We start from the raw sequence: 15,186 nt of genomic DNA, 5'->3' as shown, positions 1-15,186 counted from the left end.
TTAGTCTATTCATATGTTAGCTCAGTTGGTAGCTCTCAGCCTGAGCGTGATATTTCTATTACTCCATATTCTAAGGCTATAAGGGTTGGCTAATTTATGAGGTTGATCCTTTCTGTGTTTGTTAGTGTTAAGGTTGAGGAGGATACTCAAGGTTTTATTAATGATATTGAAAAGATCTTCTGCATTATACATGCTAATAATATAGAGGGTGTAGAAGTTGCTGCCAACCAACTAAAAGATGTATCATACCAATGGTTTGGGTCATGACAATTATGTAAAGTTGTTCATTCAAAAAATCATCAAATCGCATAGTTCTCCAACGTCTATCATTTTAGATAGAGGTACGCAGTTAACTTCAGTTTATTTATCACTTCAGTTTATTTTTCAGCCGTGAAATGGTTATCCCTCTATCTTTCAAAAAGTCTAGTCTCTCTTAGTTTATTTATCACTTTAGTTCTTTTAGATTTCTTTCTGTTATAGTCAGGGGCATGACCTAACTCAGTTGATATTCTTGGATTAGAGGCTTTTGTGGATCGTATTGGGATTTCATTGATGTTTGATTTTTACTTTTTATCTTTCTTCAGATTTGTATACATTTTCTATTATCTTGGTTGGCTTTCATTATATACTTTTATTATGATCTTAGGGTAAGGTTAAGGGGGTTATCTCTAGCTCATGGTGCGCTTAAGATTCCCATCACGGCTAGGCTCGGGTTTGGGTCATGATAAGGTTGGTATCAGAGATGGCTTAGGTTCGATGGGGATCCACAAAGTCGTGTCAAATAGAGTCCTTTTTATGGGTGTGTAGGATGCCATGCTTATAAGAGGGGCTATAAGGAGTTTAGGAATATTTCCTTTCTTTGTGTTTAATTTTTTTCTAGAATGTCTAGTTGCTTTGAGTGTTCTCTAATCCTCGATTTACCCAGATTTTAAATCATGTCTCCCCAAAGATCTATTGGTCGTAGGAACTCAACTGGAACCTCCATCCCAATTGGGGAAAACTCAAAAGAAATTCACCTATTCATGGAACGCAGACTCGGTTAAGGCCCTTACTCTTGACTGTACCACTGGGGTCCTGCCGGTCCCTACTAGTCCTACTTAAACCTTTCGGGCTGGTGCTACCTCTACTCATCCTTCTCAAGAAGATATTTCAAATACGAAGTTTCATTAGTTCATCCATATGTTTATGCATTTTGTGGAATCGCAGTCTCGTCATACTGATCATGTGGGTCTTGTTGCCAGTTCATCTGAGGTCAGCCGGGGTAGCCAATTTATGAGATTGAATCCCTCAACCTTTACAGAATCTAAGATTGAGGAGTATCTTTAAGGATTTATTGATAACACAGATAAAATCTTTAGAGCTATGCATGCTAGTAATTTGGAGGGTGTGGAGTTTATAGCTTATCAATTAAAGGAAGTAAATTACCAGTGGCATGAGAAGTGGGAAGAGTGGAGAGCTAAACATGCTGATTCGGTTGTGTGGGAAGAATTCTCGTGTGCTTTTCTTGATCATTTATTTCCTTAGGAGTTGAGAGAGACCAAAGTTGAAGAGTTTGTGAATCTAAAGCAGGGAAGGATGATTTTTAAAGAGTATGCACTAAAGTTCCAAAAATTATCCCATTATTCTCTTGAGCTTGGTCTAGCATGAGATCCCAGATGAGGAAATTTGCTTTGGGTTTGTAACGTGATTCGGTATTAGAGTGTAAGGCTATTATGATAAATAATGATATAGACATCTCTAGGTTAGTGGTGTACATGCAACAGGTAGAAAATGAGAAAAAAAGCAAGCAAAAATGAGGGAATGGCAGAGCAAGAAATTTAGGTATGCAGAGTAAGGTGCAAATTAGCAAAATAATGGGAAATATGGTAGTTAGTGATCTAAGAAGAAGAATTAGGGAAATTCTTATTCGTCAGCTCGTGCTCCTTATCCTAAGCCTTCAAGTGATCGATATTTTTAATTTAGCAGTGGTCCTATGGAACAACGTTCCCAGACTCAGATGAGTGGAGTTCAGTTGGCCCCACCTTAACTTCCTTGCCCTTTTTGTGGGTAGCTTTATTGTGGGTATTATAAGGATGGGAGGAATTTGTGCTTTACTTATGGTCGGTCTGGTCATCTGCGGTGAAATTTTCCTTCGGCTAGGGTTGCCACGGGAGCTAACAAGTTCCTGGTTGCCAATCCATCAACTTCTGCAGCTAAGGGTGCTTCTTCAAGGATGGTAACTAGTTGGAATCATCTCTATGCACTTTTTACTCATAAAAAATCTGAGGCATCATCCCCAGATGTTATCAGTGATATGTTATAGCTTTTCTCCTGTGATGTTTATTATCTACTTGATCTGAGTTATACCTTATCTTATGTGACTCCTTATGTGGTTGTACACTTTGGTTTTGATCCTAAAAGTATTTCTAACACCTTTTTGTTTCTACTCTAATGGGTGATTCTATTATTTCTAAGAAAATCTATAGGGTTTTTGTGGTGTCTATTTTTTGTAAGGAGACATTGGTAGATTTGATTAAATTTGATATGGTGGATTTTGATGTGATCTTGGGGATAGATTAGCTTCATTCATGTTATACTTCTCTAGACTATAGAACTCGAAAGGTCACCATTTATTTTCTTAATAAACTGGTAATAGAATGGGAGGGGAGTTCCCTTATACCAAGAGGAAAGTTTATTTCTTATCACAGAGCTCAGAAAATGATTTCAAAGGGGTGTCTATATCATTTAGTTTGGGTTAAGTATTCTAAATATAAGAGTCCCTCTTTGCTATCTGTCCTTGTGGTTAGTGAATTTTCTAATGTTTTTTTTGATGACCTTTCTGGAATTCCTCCCAATAGCACAATAGATTTTGGGATTGACCTTCTATAGGATACCCATCCCATTTTTATTCCTCCTAATAGGATAGCTCTGATTGAGTTAAAGGAACTAAAGAAGTAATTAAAAGATCTTCTTGATAAAGGATTCATTCGTCCTAGTGTTTCTCCCTACGGTGCTCCTGTGATTTTTGTACAAAAGAAATATGGGTCTTTTCAAATGTGTATAGACTATCATTAGTTGAATAAGTTTACTATGAAAAATAAGTACCCTCTTCCTAGGATTGATGACTTCTTTGTTCAGCTTCATGGTGCTAGTGTTTCTCTAATATAGATCTTTGTTTGGGTTATCATCAGTTGTAAATAGACAGGTGGATATTCCCAAAAACTACCTTCTGAACGCGGTATGATCACTATGAGTGCTTGGTTATGTCATTTGGGCTAACTAATTATCCTGCTGCCTTCATGGACCTTATGAATTGGGTGTTTAGATATTTTTTGGATATATTTATTATAGTCTTTATTAATGATATCTTGGTGTACTCCAAAAGTAAGGAGGATCATGCAAATTACCTCCAAATTGTGTTGCAAACCCTTAAGGACTAGGAATTGTATGCAAAGTTTTCTAAGTGTGAATTTTGGATAACTGTTGTGACTTTTCTTGGGCATGTTATTTTTGGTGAAGGGATTAAGGTAGATCCACAAAACATTGAGGCGATAAAGAAGTGGCCTAGACCCAAGACTCCAATCGACATTAGGAGTTTCTTTGGCTTGGTCGGGTACTATAGGAGGTTTGTGGAGAGTTTCCCAGCTATTACTGCTCCGCTTACAAAGTTCACTTAAAAGAAGATAAAGTTTTTTACTCTGATACTTGTGAAGGTAGTTTTGAGAAGTTGAAGGATAAGTTGACTTCTGCTCCTGTCTTAACCATACCCAAGGGTACATAGGGGTTTGTTGTGTAAATATGTTCTTTTTATACATATGTTTAAAAAGCACTTAATACGTCTTGTGTGGGACTGGGTTGTGTTTTAATGCAGCATGGTAAGGTTGTAGCTTATGCTTCCAGATAGGTTAAGGTTCATAAGAAGAACTATCCAACTTATGATCTAAAGTTGGCGGTCATGGTCTTTTCTTTGAAGATTTGGCATCACTATTTGTAAGGGGTGCACGTGAATATTTATTCCAATCATAAGTTTTGAAAGTATGTGTTTACGTAGAAGAAATTGAATCTCGGGCAAAGGTTGTGGCTTGAATTGCTTAAGGATTACGCTAGAGCTTGCACTACTATCCCGGTAAAGCTAATATTGTTGTTAATGCTCTTATCAGGTTGTTTGTGGGGATTGTATCCCGTATTAAAGAGGAGAAAAGAGGACTGGTAAAGAATATTCATTGGCCGGCCAATATAGGAGTTCATATTTTAAACTCCGAAGATAGAAGAGTACTCATTTAGGAAGTGGTTAAATCATCTCTTGGGGATGAGTTCAAAGAGAAACAGGCTCTGGATCCCATACTTATGCAAATTAATGACAATATGGGTCAGCAAAAGGTAATGGCTTTTGAGATTAGGAGAGATGACACCTTGAGATATCAAGGTAGGTTGTGTGTTCTTGATATAGATAGGTTACGGGAAAGGATCTTGACTGAAGCTCATGAGTCCAAATATATAGTTCATTCGGGTTCAACCAAAATGTATCAAGACTTGAAGGAAATATATTAATGGAATAATATGAAGAGGGATGTAAAAAATTTTATTACCAAGTGTATAGTCTGTTAGCAAGTCAAGGTGGAGCATCTAAGGCCATGTGACACTTTGTAAGAGATAGAATTGTCCATATGGAAGTGGTAGATGATTAATATAGACTTCATCATGGGTCTTTCGCGATCTCGAAATCAATTTGATTCTATTTGGGTCATTATTGATAGAATGACCAAGTCTGCTCAGTTCCTGCCTATGAGGACTAACTACTAAGGAGAGGATTATGACAAGTTGTTCATTCAAAAGATAGTCAAGTTGCATGGAGAGCTAGTGTCGATTATTTTTGACTGGGTACGTAGTTTTTTTCTCACTCTTGGCGTATTTTTCAGAAAGGTTTGGGTACTCAGGTGAACCTTAGCATTATTTCCACCCTTAAATGGATGGACAAGCAGAGTTTACTATTTAGACTTTGGAGGATATTCTAAGTTCCTGCATAATGATTTTAAAGGAATTTGGACTGACTATCTACTGCTCATTGAGTTTTCTTATAACAATAGTTATCATTCCAATATCCAAATGGCCCATTTTGATGCCCTTTATGGTAGATGGTGTAGGTCTCCTATTATATGGTTTAAGGTAGGTGAGATTAGATTGTTTGGCCCTGACTTGGTTCACCAAGCAATGAAAAAGGTAAATGTGATTAGATAAAGACTTAAGACTGCTTAAAGTCGCCAAAAGTCTTATGTGAATGTGACGCGGAGGGAGTTGGAGTTTGAAGTTGATGATTGGGTATTCTTGAAAGTTTCTCCTATGAAGGGAGTCATGCGATTTGGGAAAAAATGGAAGCTCAGTCCTCGTTATGTTGGTCCATCCTAGATTTTAAGAAGAATTGGTAATGTTGCTTACGAATTAGAATTTCCTGCGAGTTTAGCTTTGGTTCATCTCGTATTTCATGTGTCTATGCTAAAAAAGTGTGCAGGCAATCTCTTTGGTAGTGTCTGGTGGTGATATTTGTTTTAAGGATTCGTTGTCCTGTAAGGAAATACCGGTAGAAATATTGGATATTCAAGTTTGGAATTGAGGACCAAAGATATAGCATTGGTGAAGGTGCTTTGGAGGAATCAAAAAGTAGAAGACGCTACTTGGGAATTGGAAGAGGATATGAAGGCCAAGTATCCATTCTTGTTTCCCATGTTGGATGAAAACACTTAAGGTATGAGTTTTATTCCTCTCTTGTTGCATTTCAAATTTGTCCTTGAATTGTGTTATGTATTCTCTATTATCGTGCTAAAAATGTCCTAACTCCTCATTCAGGGATGAATGATCCAAAGGGAGGGGATAATGTAAGATCCCCAAAGAATTTGATCAATTTTTTTTGACTATACCGTGTGTATAAGGATAACTTTTGTCTTGAATCATGATAAAGGATGTTAAAAGAGTGTGTGGGGTAAGTTTTGGAATATTTGGAAGGGGTTCGGGTCATTTCAAGACCCCAAGGCAGTGAGGATCCATGATGGTGTCGTACCATGCCACTTAAGCTCTGCAATAGGAGTGTGGCACACCACTTAAGCTTTGCTATCGGATCATGGCACGCTGGCTAAGCACCACGATAGAGGCGTGCCACGCTTCTGTGTAAATTTCGTTCAATTTGTTTTTTTTTAAGCTTGGGCGTGGGGGATTTTTGGTCCCTTTTACTTTAAAACAACTTAAAATTTTCCCCAACCCCATAAAACCCCAATTCATTTAGTCTTACATTACTCTTCTCTTGTCTTACTCCCAAGTCAAAAAATACAAGGGGTTTCTCAAGATTTACATTCTTTGGGCTTTAAACTTCAATTCCTCTACAAATTCTTTTATATTTCAGGCATGTTGTACATGCGCTACTTTAATTATGGTATTATTTCATTATTTAACTTGGTATTTTGGTGTTTTGGAATAATTGAATGACCTAGGGTTGAGGTTTTTGCTTGTTAATACTTGCATTATTTTTCCCTTATTTTTAATGGGTTATGCACGCTTTAATTGATGGATTTTGGAACTGAATTTCAAGCATTGTTATAATGGTGACTTTGGTAATTTGGTTTTCACATTATAGATGAATTTTGTCATGGTAATGACATTAACCTCAACCCACATTGTTAACTTTGGTTTTGAACAAGGATTCTCTATGATTTATCTATCTTTTGAAATATTGCATTGAATTAAAGGACAAATGAATAAAAATGGTTTTGGAATTCCCTTAGTAGCTATGGTTTTGGAGTTTAAACCCTAATTGGAGTCTAATGGTTAAATGATTTTCGTTTGGCATTATTGAAACAACTCGCTAGTTTATTGGTGTGATGATACCAAGTTGGAAAATGCATTAATTAAAGTCTCCATAGTTAATGGTGGGTTTATGTACAAATTATTTTAATTTGGGCTTAAAATGAATTTTGTAGCTCACCGAGAAGGTGTAGTCCCAGGGGAACCAACATTGAAAACCACATTTACCGATGTTGGGGGTTTATAAGATTATTGTGTCTGATGCACATATTATATTTTGGATGGATATCACCTTGGTGTCTTTAGACATTCCTTGGTACTTGTGCCTAACATGGACTGGACCCTTGTGGCAGGGAGAGTGTAATACCCCGTGTTTTTGTGCTAGAATTATAAATGTCGTTTCTACGTGTATAATCTCTAATTCAAATGATTTTCATGTGAATATAAGTTTCACGATCATTATCATTGCCTATGAAGTGGTTTAGAGGTGAAAAATATTCATAGTAATGACTTAGAACGAAGTTGAGCTAAGATCATTTGATTCCTCTAACTTTTGGTGTCTGATTCTACAAGGGTCTACTTTAAACATGTATAACTATTTATATACATGGAATTTTCCAGCTTAAAGACCCACCAAATTGTAGATAATTGAATTAGCTTTCAACAATACCAATTTCGCAAAAATCCGACAACCGAGTAAAAAGTTATGCAGTTTTCCGTGTGAGGCAGTAAGCTGGCGCGCATCGAGATTGCGTCACGTCACTATTTCAGATGCTAATTCATTTTTATGGGTCTAGAGGCATTTTGGTCATTCCCCTTCACCCTAATCCATTTATAACATATAGTTTCCGCCCCTAGAAGCATAAAATTGCTCCTTTACTTAATTCTCTCAAGAGTACATATTAGGGTTTCAACCTAAAGTTCAAGAAATCTCAAGATTCCACCATCACTTTTCGAAATTGATTCAAGAATTAGGTTTCCCATACCAAGGGTTTCAAGAATCATCCTTCAAAAAGTACAAATAGCATCCCAAAAGCAAGTGTTCATCAAAAGTTAATCATCTAAGGTATGTGGGGTTTGAACAAGAACATCCTTTCGTTCTTGTGCCCAAAAGTTTTAGTTTTCCTATAGAATTTCATATTTGTAAGTTGAAATCATGCCTAGTTTGCTTCCAAGTTTATGAGATTTAAATTTGCAAGTCTTGAATTGCATGATTATTTCATATATTATGATTTTGAATTGATGATTCATGCTATAATTTGCATATTTCTACATTGATTTGATAATTTCAAGAATTTCTAAGGTTATTGTAATGAATTGAGCCTTATTGTGAAATTGTTATTCTTTAAGAATGAATTGTTCCTATCCTCTAATGTGTTTCAAGAAGTGTGCCTGAATTTCTATGTCATTGAAGTTTTAAAGCTTGTTTATGATAAGTCTATCAAGATTTTAAGAAAAGTGTTGATTTTGATCTTAAATTTTCCTCTAGCAAATTGCTTACCAAAATTTGAATCAAGATTGATGTTTTGATATTGAGCTAAGGTAGGAATCCACACTACCTATGATTTAAAGTGAAGATGAACATAATTTGGTCTTTCTTTAGACCCTTAAGTTATTTTAAGGTGGATTTCCTAAAATTTCTAAGCCTAAGTGTGGGAGTAGTGCTTAGCACCGAGTTGGGTATGATTCGAAGGTATCATACCCCAAATGGGCCCGAGGTTGAGATAGTGATCACTAAAGTTAAGATTAAGATTCTATTTCGATGGAAAGGGTAGAATAACTCTCCCAATGTGGGTAAGACATTGGACTTCATGTGGATCACATAGTTTATGTCGGTTAGAAGAAACTCCCAAAGATGTCCTCCACTCTTGAAACAGTTTTATGGATTTAAAGTATTGATATAAAGAGTTTACTATACAGAATGAGTTTCAGATTTCATCTAGCTTACAAGTTTTGAGAATAAGAGGAGAATACAGATTTTAGAAGCAAAAGAAATGACTCACGAGATTTTTACTACATGTTTCATTATTCATGATTTGTGAGAGTTTTATTCAAGCTATGTGAGTCATTTATGTCAGTATGCATGATTTTATAAAGAGTAATGATATTGTTTATGTAAATGCATACACCTCCATATACTTTATACATCTTCAAAGTACTGATCCATATATATGTCTATGTGCTACACTGTCTCATAATTTAGGTACGAGTTGTAGCACATATACCATGCTCAGTCAGCTGCAGCTTCCAATCAGTAGGTGATGAGTCCTTTTAATCCAAGGGCTCGAGTCAGTTATATAGTTTGAGAAGTATTTTATTTTTTTCTTTATTCAATCGTATTAAGTTGGGATGGTTGGGAGTCATGACCCGGCTACCTATAGTCAGTACTAGAAGAGGCTTCATAGACAGTCAGTATAAGTTGATGTATTCAGTTTCAGTTTTGTTGTAAAAGCAGAGTTGTAATCTTGTAAATTTAGTTTTGTTTTGATCAGGTTCAGAAAAGAGTTATTTTTGTTGATTTGTACAAATTTATACTTTTTATTCAGTTGCTTATGAGCTATGCCAGTAGAAGGGTTAGATTGGGTCACTTGTGTATCTAAGCACCGTTTGATGTCTCGGGACCCATTTTGGGGTGTTACAGAGAGTCGGGCCCATATAGATCGTGGGTGCCTGGAAGGTTGGTATGAGCTACATGGTTTAGGACTAATGTTTTAAACGGTCATATTTCATGTCCCTATCCCCTATCCCAGCATCCTATATATGTATGTATAAGTGTTGTGCATGTGGTTTATAACTGGATTTTTCGTAAATTGCATTTGTTTATCCCTTTTCCTTGGGCCAGCAACGCTACATTATTTCATGATGTAGGTTTCGATGGATTTTTCTATGATCTTGTGCAGCATTAGGTGGCTCGTTACTCCAGTGGATCAACCGTGAAGTAGTGATCCCTCTATCTTTCGGAAGGCCTGGTCTCTCTTAGTTTATTTATCATTTTAGCTATTTTGGATTTCTTCTGTTATAGTTGGGGTCATGTCCCAACTTAATTGATGTTCTTGGATTAGTGGATTTTGTGGACCATATTATGATGTCATTGATGTTTGGTTTGTACTCTTTATCTTTATTTGGATTTATATACATCTTCTACTGTATTTGTTGGCTTTCATTGTTTACTTTTATTATGCTCTTGAGGTAAGACTAGAGGGGTTATCTCCGGCCATGGTGGGCTTGAGATGTCCATCATGGTCAGGCCAAGGTTCGGGTCGTTGCAGCAGTCCTACATTTATTCTTTTGCAAAATTCCCTTAATAAATCCACCTCCACTTTAGCACTAGCACAATTAGGTCTTATCTTGTTCTACATTGCCAAAACTACTTGTAAAGATGTCCTTGCTGCTGCAGCTAATGAGAAAACAACCTCTTTCTCAAATTAACTGGGTGGCAATAATGGGAATGAAATGCAAGTAATAATTGTTGGCGTTTCCTTATCCAGAACAAACACCTGGTCCCATTTCAATGTCCTCATTGGATAGTACCATTACTTATGCGTGATATAAAATTGTGATTTGGATAGGTTTACATAGTCCTATACTTTGTAGCATGTATCAAAACGTACCTATTACTCAGTAACCAATGTTAACTTCTGCTTTTTGTTCACACTGTTTTGTATCAACCTCTTTAATTCTTGGATCTCCGACCATTTGTAGGAGAATTTTTCTATAACTGGATATTACAGATCTTCATTGACAATCATTTGATTCATTTTTTCCTCCTCCCGAATAATACGTGATTCTCCATGCATATATGTTATTTGTTTCAAAGGGATAGGTTTATATTATGGAGGGGTGAAAACATTTTCCCTCCCCAACTTTACCTTAAAAGTCAAACTCCCTCCTCAGCTTTGAACAATAGTCATACTCTCTCCTTTTATCCTAATTAAATTTTTAAAATACCTATTGTACCCTCCCACCATCAACTTTTATTTTGCCCTCTCATTATCAACTTTTTTTACTTCTTTAAAATCATCAAAAAAAAAAATAAATTAAATCCATGTAACAAAATTTTCATAAAAACATGAACATTATCTTCTGGGCAAAAAAAAAGTGAGAAATACTAATTAAATATATAAGCTAATGATGATTTATAATGAAGTAAATTAGCATAATAAGGAAATAGTCAAAATCTAATATTTATTTTACAAATAAAAATAATAAGTAATATTAACTTATAAACATATTTCAATGCATAAAATACAAAATAATGAATAAAAATAAGGCCGAATTTTTAAATATTAAATTTATTTAGATAAATTGTAATTTATGTAATACTCTATTAAATGATAATCACAACTCATTTATTTATATAGATAATATCATTTTTTATTAATTGACTCTCATACTAAAAATAGTCATTTTAATTTATTTGTCCAATTTATGAAATCAAGAGAACTGTATTATGTTTTTTTTTTCTATCCTTAGAATTAAATAACTACATAATATAGTAGTATAGACAAATTTAAAGTTTCAAAGTATCATTAATAAGTTTAATTTAGTAAAATACACCTCTAAATAAAATTTTCTTAAGGGTTGTGTTATGTCAACAAAAGTCAAGTAATATGAAGCCGATGTAGTAAGATATGGTGAAACACAAATATATATATGCACATGCATGTACATACATATGTACACACTTAGGGAGGGATTGGTTTGAACAAGTTATTCCGAAATTAGTTATCCCAAAATAAGTTGTATCAGCATGTATATGTGATAACTTATCCCATCATTGTGGTATAAATGGTGGGATAGATAATTTTGAGACTAACTAATACCTTTAACTAAACGCAGGATAAAATAATCATGAATTTTATCGCCAAATTATTATAATTATACCTCATACCAAATGACTCTTTAATACATAAACAACATTAAATTTTATGTCATAAAATGTATTATTCTATTTATAATTTTAATAAAGTTAAATAAAATGCTATAAATATCTAGATTAAAAAATAGAGAGAATACTCACAAAAATACCTAAATTTTGACCGGATTACCAATTGAGCATATTGAACTTTGCGGGGGTCCTATTACCCCCTAGACTTTTTTTTTTTGTATTTTCATGACATATATCTGCCACTTGGCACATTGCGTGTTAGTCACGCGCATTGAGCGTGTGAACAGTGTTAAAAACGTTATAAAACACTTTTTCTTTGCCAAATAGCCCCTTAATTTTATAATTATTTAAAGTTTTATATTTTTATTTATTTTTTCATTCTCTTTCTTCTTTCTTCTTTCTTTCTTTTCTTCAACAATGGTTGCTCCATTGTTGAATTGAAATTGAAGTTGCTCTATTCTTGAATTGAAATTGAATTCTTGAAGATTCCGTTTCGAACTCGCTAATTGAAACTCAATGGAAGATTCGAAAGATTCAAACTCAAAAACTCGCTAATTGAATCTTCCGAGTTCCATTAATGGAAATTGAATCTTTCGAGTTCCATTAACGGAAGATTGAATAGCTTCATACATGTACAGTCCATTTTTTTGTCTTCATACATGAAATTAAATTTTTTGAATCTTCCGAGTTCCGTTAATGGAAATTGAATCTTCCATTGAGTTTTCAATTAGCGAATTCCATTCAATTAGGAAGTTTCATTGAATCTTTCATTAATGGAACTCACTAATTAAATCTTTCGAGTTTCAATGAAAAATTAATGGAAGATTCCATTCAATAATTTGAAAAAACTTTCTTCATAAACTCAATGGAATTCAAAGTTTGAAACTTGAAATTGAATTTCAAAACTTTTGAAGTGATAAGAATGGACTTGAAATTTGAAATTGACTCAATGAAATCATTTGGAATCTTTAATATGGTTGTAATAGTGAAAAAATGTTGAAAACTGATAAAGCGGAGAAGATACAACGCATGTACTGCACCTTCTAGCATAAAAACTGGGGATAACGTTTCAGGGGGGATTAATTCCACTTTAAAAAAGTTCGGGAGGGGGGGGGGGGGGGGGGCAATTAATTCCACTTAAAAATTTATAGGGGGTAATAGGATCCCTGCAAAGTTCAATATGCTCCACTGGAAATTTGGTTAAAGTTCGAATATTTTCGTGGTTATTATCCCTAAAAAATATTTATCATATATATAATACAAAGAGGTATTAAATAAATATAGGATTAAAATTACAAGGAAAAAATAGACAATGCATAGAATAAAGGGGGGAGTATGATTATTGTTCAATGTTGAGGGGGGAGTTTGATTTTTAAAGAGAGGTTGAGGGGTGAAAATGATTTTCACCCATTATGGGGTGGTGCTTTTATGGTGTTGGCATATATGGTTTTGGGCATTTTTGTTATACTCCCTCCGCTTAAAAAAGAATGACCTACTTTCCTTTTTTAGCCCGTTTAAAAAAGAATGACCCTTTTCCCTTTGTAGCAATTTTTAAATTTTAATTTTTCACATGACATGTTTAAGATTACAAGATTGAAGGGCATTTTGGTACATTTCATATATCTTTAATTTAAGACTACAAGATTCAAAAGTTATCTTATTTTCTTAAACTTCTGCTAAGTCAAACTAGATCATTCTTTTTGAAACGGAGGGAGTAGTATTATTGCTTGATGATTAACCAGTTGGTCAACGGCCGGCGTGACCATTGTCTCCGGTGAAAGTAGGTAAATCTAGGGTTTTTGGATTTTTTAGTTGGGTTAAATTTATTTTTATCTATATATGTTGTATATATATGTTGACTCTCCCTTTTTCTTTTTCTTTTTTACGTGTGTTACATTTTTATATTTTGATGTTTCCTAATAAAATTTCTACCTTCATTACTGATGATGTGTACTGTACCTAATTTCTAGCTTAAGATAGAGAAATTATTATCATATATCTTGGGCTCAAGGAAAAAGGAAATGTAGATTATGTGTAGCATATGATGTGGGAAAATTTACAAATTGTCAAACTGTGGCCAGATTTCCCATGGTTTAATTAGTAGCCAACTCTACTTGAATGACGAGTTGTGGTGATGTGCATTATTGATTGTAGATAGAGAGAGTTATTGTAAGTAGACATGTCATGTTTTCCAATGCATGAATTTAAATGATGGGTGAGTTCGGTATAACAAAAAGAGATTTTGTTTTTTAAAAAAAGTATTTGTTTTGTTTTAAAATAGTTGTCCTGTTTTGATTTTGTACAATTTTAATTAAAAATATTTTAACTAATATTATATTTTAATTAATTCTTTAATCTTCATCTATTTATGTATCTCTTAATTCTAAAAAAATTAATTATAAGGATATACACCAACAACAACAACTTACCCAGTGTATTCCCACCCAGTTGGGTCTGGGGAGGGTAGAGTATACGTAGACCATACACTACCTCAAGAGAAGTAGAGAGGCTGTTTCCGATAGACCCCTGGCTTAGGACCAATAACAATATAACCAATACAAAAAGTAAGCGCATATAAACTAGTATGGTACACAAAACAAACTAACAGTATGACAAACACAAAAGATATGTGCATAATAAACTAGTACGGGATGCATAAAAGCCAACACCACTAGCCCCAAAAACTACAGCCACAACACTACAAACCAGAAACTCCAGACCCAAAGGAGCACTCCCCTATTACTACCGCCACGCTCCCACCCCCTAACCCTCTACCCTAATCCGCATCCTTCACACCTTCCTATCTAAGGTCATGTCCTTTGTAAGCTGTAATTGATCCATATCATGCCTAATAACCTCCCTCCAATATTTCTTCGGTCTATCTCTAGCCCGCCTAAAACCATCCATAGCCAGAGTCTCACACCTCCGCATTGGAGTATCAGGGCCCCTCCTCATCATATGCCCAAACCAACAAAGTCTCACTTCTAGCAACTTATCCTCCATCGAAGCAATTCCCACCTTCTCCCGAATAATCTCATTTCTCATTCTATCTTTCCTGGTATGTCCACACATACATCGTAACATTTGCATCTCTTCCACCTTCACCTTTTGGATGTGGGAGTTCTTAACTGGCCAACACTCCTCTTCTACAACATAGCTGTTCGGACTACCACTCTGTAGAACTTACCTTTAAGCTTTAGGGGCACCTTTTTATCATAAAGGACTCCCAAAGAGCGCCTTCACTTCAACCAACCTGCCCCAATACGATGCGTGACATCCTCATCAATCTCACCATTACCCTGAATTATGGACTCCAGATATGAAACTCTCTCTCTTCTGAATGGCCTGAGAGTCTAGCTTCAAAACCACTCCATCTTCTTGCAACATATCACTGAACTTACACTGCAAGTACTCTGTCTTGGTTCTACTTAACTGAAAACCTTTATATTCAAGCGTCTGTCTCCAAATCTCTAACTTATCATTAACTCCACCCCGAGTCTCGTCGATCAAAACCACATCATCTGTAA

This window comes from Capsicum annuum, chromosome 4 (assembly GCF_002878395.1).
Source record: "Capsicum annuum cultivar UCD-10X-F1 chromosome 4, UCD10Xv1.1, whole genome shotgun sequence".
Taxonomy (NCBI): Eukaryota; Viridiplantae; Streptophyta; class Magnoliopsida; order Solanales; family Solanaceae; genus Capsicum; species Capsicum annuum.
The sequence above is the reverse complement of the archived record's forward strand: the minus strand, read 5'-3'. Positions refer to the sequence as shown.